Raw genomic sequence first — 8,147 nt, 5'->3', positions numbered from 1 at the left:
CCCCTCAGCGGCTGAATCTGCGCTCGTTAGCGCTACTAGGCTTTTCCTACTGTCAACAACTCGCATATATCTAAATAGTATAACCTAACTCGCCGTATTGACGGCGCTAGAGCACTGTAAGTGGGTGTCCGATGTGATCTGTCGCGCAGTGTATGAGCATCTCCTAATCTGGATTGATGATCTGTTGCTGTACGCTGCTGACATGGATACATACATGACTAAGCTGGCTGAATTCTTCGCATTACTGAATCCGTTTGGGCTCAAGCTGAGCGCCAAAATGTCCAGCCTGTACCAGACTGAGGTGAAGAAGTGTGGACGAGTTCTGGATCACTAAGGCGTTCGACATGACCCTCAACGCATCGATACTTTACGACAGATCCTGTACCCTAAGACAGCAGGCGAGCTCCAACAGTTCGTTTGCGCCATTAACTGGATGAGGGAGAGTATTGTCGATTACGCACGGCAAGTTTCACCACTTCAGAAGTGCCTGGACACTGCGATCGCTGGCACCAAGCGTACTCGTCGTGCTGCAGCTGGTATCGAGCTGGAATTATCGGAAGAAGAATGCACAGCGTTTGATAACATGAAGGAGCTGTTGGCTATGTGTGCTACACTCGATCTTCCGGATGACTCAGCAACTACCTGTTTGCTTTCCGATGCGTCGGATATCGGTTGGGCTTTGATGTGGTGGATTTCAACTCGAAGTTACCAGCCACTGAACAACAGCACCGACTCCTCCACTGTATGAGCGGGACTTTCACTGGGAGCCAGCTGAACTGGACGGTGACAGAGAAAGAGGCACTACCCATTGTGACCGCATGTGAGAAGCTGGGCTATCTCTTACTGCGACCAAAACCTTTTCGCATGTACTGCGATCACAGCAACCTCATCCACGTCTTTGCCCCACACCAGAATGTGAAGAAGCGTATCAAGGGCAAGTTGTTGCGATGGTCAATGAAACTTATGAACTACCGATACGTCGTGGAGCACGTGCCGGGTCCGGATAATGTTTGGGCTGACATGATTTCACGATGGGCTGGCAATCATATAGTACCTAGGGTGAAAAGTCTCAGAGCGGTTCAAGAGCGACCAACAGCACCACATGAAGTCTCAGACACACTATCAGTGAGGACATTACAAGCGCGGTCATTGCTTCGACCATTAGATGACGACAATTTCATCTGGCCAAGTGTGGCGGAGCTAGCTGATGTCCAAGCAACCTTGACGCCTCCTGATGGTGCTGTGAGTGCAGATAATGGTCTCTGGACTATTGACGGACGTATTTGGGTGCCGCATGAAGCTACAAATCTAATCCAGTGCATTTGTACTGTGGCCCATTGTGGTGCTCAGGGCCATCGAGGCCAGAATGTGATGCCCACGCATTTGACTCGGATTTTTGCCATCGACAACATCACGCGCATTGTACGAATTTTTGTACAGCAGTGTCTGTTGTGTCTGCACTCGCTAGGGGAAGAATTATCCCACGCCCTTGGGGGGAAGTGATCGATTATAAAACTCGAAATTGATTGCTGCACTTCGATTATCTTTACATGGATAGCAGTTTCGGGAGCAGCAAGTACATCCTGGTCTTCAAGAACCATGCTACTCACTATTGTGAGTTGGTAGTTGCAGACACAGCCGACAGCAGAGTTGCAGTGGAGGCACTTCTCGACTGGCACTCAAGGTTCGCTTTACCACCTGAGTGGGTGTCTGACTGCGGTACGCATTTCAAGAACGAGATTGTTGCAGAGCTAGCTCGTCGCCTCCGTACGCTACAGAAGTTCACGCCTGCGTACTCGCCTTGGATAAACGGGTCCGTGGAGAGAGTTAATCGTGACATCTTACAAGTTGTTCGGGCGATGATCCTGGAGTACAAGATAAGCTACAAGGACTGGATCTATTTGGTGCCGATAATTCAGGCAAACTTTAACCACACAGCAGTTCATTCTCTGGCTAATCGTGCCCCAGTGGAGCTGTTCACCGGTTTGGAGTGTCCGACACCATTGCGTGAGTTCTATTTGATGAGTTTCTCGCAGAGCTGCGCTCAAGCATGCAAGCGATGCACAATGCTGTGGAGGACCAGTGATTAAAGCAGATACTTCTGAATTAAAATGAAAGAACGAGAAGAGAATCTCGTTAATTTCTCTGAAGGTGATTTCGTCTTGAGATCACGTGTGGACGAAAAACAGAAGAGCAAGTTGCTGGTGACATGGGTGGGACCTTATCGGGTAGTACGTGCCGACATGTACTCGTTTCGCGTCCAACACTTAGTCAGCAGTGATGAGCTTGGCGTTCACGCTTCTCGATTGAAACTCTACGCTGATAGCAACCTTGATGTCACTCAGGAGTTGTTGGAGCATGTAGCTTCTCAAGGCGTTTTGCTAGCGGTGAATGAGCTCAAAGAGCAGCGGTGGAATGACAAAATCGAAGACTTTGAAGTATTAGTGAACTGGAAGGGATTAGAGACCATCGCGGATTCATGCGAACCGATGAAGAGCCTGGCGACCGACATTCGTGTGTTACTAGGCAACTATGTTGCTACAGCTGGGGACCTGCGGCTATCTGATTACTGGCAACAGCTAGCGGAAGGAGGTGAACAGCGAAACAGCATTGCAACTACGGAAGATCAGTCTGCCGATGAACCGAGGCTGCCGCCAAGTAGTATGGGGCAGGCAAAGCGCCAGCTGTCTGGTGGAAAGCGCTGACGCCAACCTGCACGGGGTGCTGTTAGCAGCGCTCCTCAGCAAAGCGAAGGTGTAGACAATGAAGGGACTGGAGCTGAACGCTTAAGTACTCGACGACGAGTCCGGCGATCCCCAGATGAGAATAACTTGCCTCTAGGACGCCGGACAAGGGTAGTTACTGCTATTGAGGATGCACGAAGTGCTCAGGACAAAACGACGGCACGACGATTTGCTAAAGGGCAGCATCAGCCACTACGACGTTCCAGTCGGAAACGCAAGACGCGTACGACTGCGACAACATAGCTTCACCAATGTGAAGTAACATAAGGTCAATGATGCCGAAGCTGAAGCCTTGCGCGCTTTCCAGAGGAAGGAGTGGAGAAGTAAGCTTTGGGGGCAGTGTAGTGGATCCTAAGCTTTCTGACTTGGCTTGCACTTGGAACTTATGTATCTAGCTACATGTATCCTTAGGGATGAATGCTAGGCGAGCAGCAGCTTCTAGAAGCTCTGTCCAGAAGGATTCAATCTCTTTGAGCAGAGGCTCGTTGCCTCCGCTCACTCTTCAATTTCTGTTAAATACATTAGGCTAAAGTTCCTGCGGGTTTGCCTTGTGCTGACAACGTTGAATTTCAACCCGGGAAATACTATACTTGGCTCTGAAATAGATCCTAAATGTTGCTTTTACACACAAATTGAAACGTACAAATTAAAATTTCTGAGTTTATTGTGAAAAAGTGAATAGGGATTTATTCGGGGCGTCTTATTGTGTTGGCTCCTTAATTTACAGCTTACAATTGTGAAATGAACGGCCTAGAATCGATGACTCGAGGTTTACTAATACACGCAGGTAAAATTATCGAGATTGATTAAATCTAGCAGGAAATACCAACAACTGGCAACGTCCATTCTTTTCATATTTTAGTGGAATTTTTCTATTAACCCCTCCGTTCCCAAGGTCATAAGATACGCCATAGCAAAATCGCTATGGCGTAAGTTACGACGTAGACCGTGCGTCAATAGAGAATGGCTCAGCCAATACTTTAACCAAGTTATTTAAAAAAAATTAGATGCGAAAGGAAAAGTAGGCAAAGCCAGAAACAGGGCGGGGTTAGGGTACGGAAAAGATATACGGTGCTCGTGGGAATGCGATACACGAATCTGAGAGAGTGGCCAGCGGTTCCAGTCATTCTAGAATTTGCTCCATGGCGCGCATACGCTCGAGCGCCCGCGGGGAAACTGATGCTCTTGCCGCTGCTGCTCGTGACATCGACTTCAGGCACCTATGGCGCCAGCTGCGTGCGGCTGGTTGGTCGGCCAAGAGGCCAAGTGGCATCCAGACAGAGTGGAGTTATGTAAGTCCGGATGGTGCTGATTCTTTTGTTGGTGAGGACGCTGTGGTAGTTTTTGCAATATAATCTGGGCTATTGGAGGACATTGAAACCGGCACTGATGAGGCCAAGGACGACATCGCACACGCCACAGCACACCAAGACTGTTCAGACTCCGCGGCGGAAGACGTTCGGCCGTCGCAGATTGATACGGCGGCGGCCCTATCACAAAACACGTTGGATGCTCTCTTTGGTCAAGAAAACGATTCCGACCTCTCCCAAGCAGCAGTCGCCCGAGCCTTTGACGTTTCCCACAGTGAGTTGGAAGGTGCGGCATCTGGCCAAGAAGCAGCTACAAACCTACAGCTTCTGTCTGAGGTGTCGGGAGCTGAGAGCGACGGCAAAAGAAACGACGAAGTTGGACAGACACCTGCACGTGTACTCCGACCACGTGCGAATCTGAAGAAGGACGTCAATTTTGTTCCAGAGGACGAGACCCTAAGCGTGTACGAAAGTTTTAGCTCCGGCGAGGGTGAAGGTGACGAACTGTGTCATAATAAAGGCTGTGGTGGTGCAGAAGACAGCGAGGAAGATACCGTCGTTAGTGAAACCGACGCAGTGGCACTGGATGAGGCATTCGTGGAGTCACTTCAGCTTGGTGCTGATGCGATGTCAAAGAGCGCAACACAACAGCGAGCTGATGCATTGCGTGGTATGACCTGGAGCCTGGCGTCTGGATCATTTGAGGAAGGTGTGACGTCGTACCCCGGACTAAACATGGAAGAAGCGCAGCCTGTCCAAGAGCTGAAAAGTCAGTGTCATTCACCGCTGTTGACCTTCTTCTACTTTCTCCCTAAGTCGCTATGGGCTACAATTAATGTCGAAACAAATCGCTATTGCCAACAACGCATCAACGAACGAGCTCAAGCGCAGTTCGAGCAGCAAGGCCCACGACCACGAGAGACATTCACACAAAATCGACGTAGGTTGCAAGGAAAACCTGGATACCAGACACACGAGATCTTGCAAGTCATCGGCCTTCTAATTGCGCGTATGCTGTGTCCCCAAAACCGGCGTTTTGCCTCTCATTGGGCGATGACTGAAGATGGTGCGGTTCCTGCCGGCACCTTCGGCCGGTTCATGGCGCGAAATCGCTGCCAGGACATATTGCGCGACCTGCACTTTGTTGACAATGAGTCAGATCATGGACGAGATAAACTGTGGAAGCTTCGACCAGTTGTGGACAAGCTGCAGCAGAGATTCCTTGATGGCTGGTCTCTTCCTGCGGTGTTTTCCTTTGACGAAGGCGTCCTACCGTCCACATCCAAGAGAAACACCACGAGAATGTTCAGGCCGGATAAGCCACATAGATATGGATCTAAAATGTTTATGCTGTGTAATTTCGAAGTGCCTACTGCCATAGGTTCGCCACAGGTTTTTTCAATGTCGTATGTTACGGTTTGGACATCACCTCTAACTATGTTTGTCGTAGCTTACAGGTTTGAGATATACGCTGGAAAACGAAACGCTAAAGACGGTGGTGACAGCTCATTCGATCACAAGACGGGCGCCGCAGCAGTCGTCCGGAATCTACAGGTTGTTCTTTATGCAAAACGCGGCACTTATGGCACTTAGTAGTCGTGGACCGATTCTATTCCTCGATTCTTCTCGCTATCGAGTTGCTGGGGATGAGTATTTACGTTGTTGGCACGATCATGTCGGACAGGCTGGGATTTGATAAAGCAGTCAAGGAGCCACGAAAGACACGACCAGCAGCAATTCCTCGTGGCAGCTTTCTGTTTTCCCGTTCAATTGCGGTCCCTACCATGGTGGCATTCCACTGGTGGGACCGCAAGCCGGTCCATTTCTTGTGTACGGGGTCTGCTATGACGATGTCATCAATCCAGAGAAACGTGAAGTGCGTAGGTGCTGAAACGGCTCCGTGTCCGGTCGCGGTAAACGATTACCAGCGCTGGATGGGCGGGGTTTACGTTCACGATCAACTCCGCCTCCAGAAGTACTCTCTGTAAACGTCGACACGATTTACCAAGTACTACAAGAGTCTCTTTTTGGGCTTTGTGGACTTAGCCCTGGTAAACGCCTATATCTCCCACAAGGAAACAGCAAGGCTCGCTGGGACGACTGCGATGGAGCGTGGGGATTGCATTTGTGTGCTGCAGAACCAACTCTTGCAGTTAAAGGCCGAAGATTTCGCTGATGTTGTTGTAACGCCTCTCCCAAACTCGCAGAAGCGAAGACGCGAGCCTATTCGTCTCACACACCTGGTTGATCAGTCCGAAGACTGGGTAATGGTCAGCGGCGTACAAAAGCGCCGGCAACGGTCGTGTAAGGTGTGCGCTTTGCTCCGAACGAGCACAAAGAAAAAATCTTTTGCTACAACCTTCTACTGCCAGCGGTGCTCGGTTGACGATGCCAAATGTTGGCTCTGCAACAAGATACGCCACAGATACAAAGGTGAGTTGAAGACCTGTTTTGCTATTTAACATGATGACTTCGATTGCGGCCAAGCGATTCCGGCCGCGCTGGGCAAAAAGGTGATTCTCCGGCGTCCTGGTCAGAAACCTGGCGAGCGAAAGAAGACGCGTCGAGAACTGCAGCTGCACAACGGAGACGCCGATGACGAGGGAGAGAATCAGGAGTGAGCATGGTCTGCGCACAATGAAGATGAGTGTGAGGGCGTACCTTTGATGAGTGTAGGCTGTTGATAAATCGTAATGTCTCCTTTTTGTTACTGTTGTCGTTGCTGCTTGGTCTATTCCCGAGTAATGTGCCACTTTTTCCGCCCATCGTTTAGCAGTCTAGTGTAACTTATGACGTTGAGCTAATGAAAATTGCTGGTTATGTTGTATAACTTACGACATTGAAAAAAAAACCCTGCTGAGAACTTATCAAGCTTCCCGCAGGCGGTTATGTACGCCATACAGAAGTGTAGTAAATAAATACGTCGTATAATACGACATACAATTACCGTGATTAGTGTGTTTGAGGTCCTGAAATCTGGGAACGGAGGGGTTAATATAGAAGCCACACATTGACGTGATTACCTCGAGTTGATTTTAAAGCACATACCGATCAATGTTTTGCAACCACTAGTCCGTAAGAAGACTGCAGCACCAACAAATTTAGCCAGTTTGGCATCAAAACAGTGTCCCAGCTAAAGCGCTTCTCTTACAATATTGTGGACAAAGCGACGGTTCAAATGGACAGGAGTATTTTGTGAGAGATTTTATGCCTTCCGCCGTTTTTACGGTTTTTACTTGAAGGTACTTAATACAACGGTTGCAGAAAACCCGTAGATTCCGGTATCAATTTAACCCCTAATCTAAAGTCATTATAGATTTAAATAGATATTGTATATTTCAATAGGTGCTCAGCCCAATTCTCTAGTTCCGCTACTTATTCTCAAATGAAACAGCCCCTTAAGTCCAGTATTCAAAAGGGTAGGAATAGAGCATAACAATAACCAATAGAACCGACCACAAATTGATAATAACATTTAATAGGGAATATATGTACATTAGTGCTCCTCTAGCGAATAAACGCCGTCCTAATTGAGCGCCCTGCCTGGAGCGTTTTATAGAAATTTAACGCCATTGAATACAACGCGCTGCCTTAGACAATTTATAATTCTAAATTTCTACAGAGCCCTTTTGCTTATTTTTTCTAAGCCAATCGTATTAAATAGTACCCTAGAAGTCTAGAATTTCTTAAATCAGCTCAGCTAATATCTCGCTACCATTTAACTACGATCATTCTCAATTTTGTCGTCATGCCACCACAGCGCAAGATATTCGAGATCAGTTTAAAACAGCGTGCGATCGACTGAGTAGAGACTGAAGGTGGTGGTTTTCCATCACGTGCCGGAAGCACTTTCGTCAGTTGGGTTGGCGTATAAGCGCATCATGCTTTCGGCAATGGTGGCGGGACCGAGAGCAAATTTGCGACGAAGCTTCATCTCGCAGTTGTATCATCGATGGTTTTCGCAAGTCACTGCTGGGGACTATCGAGAACGAGCTCATGGAGCTAATCTACGACAAGAGATTAAAGAAAGAGAGCGAAGAGAGTTAAAGCTTTAGCGCGGAGAATTAACGGGTACGATAGGTTTGAGCCCGCG

This window comes from Phytophthora infestans, genomic scaffold, assembly GCF_000142945.1.
Source record: "Phytophthora infestans T30-4 supercont1.84 genomic scaffold, whole genome shotgun sequence".
Lineage (NCBI taxonomy): Eukaryota > Oomycota > Peronosporomycetes > Peronosporales > Peronosporaceae > Phytophthora > Phytophthora infestans.
This window is presented reverse-complemented; position numbering follows the sequence as displayed.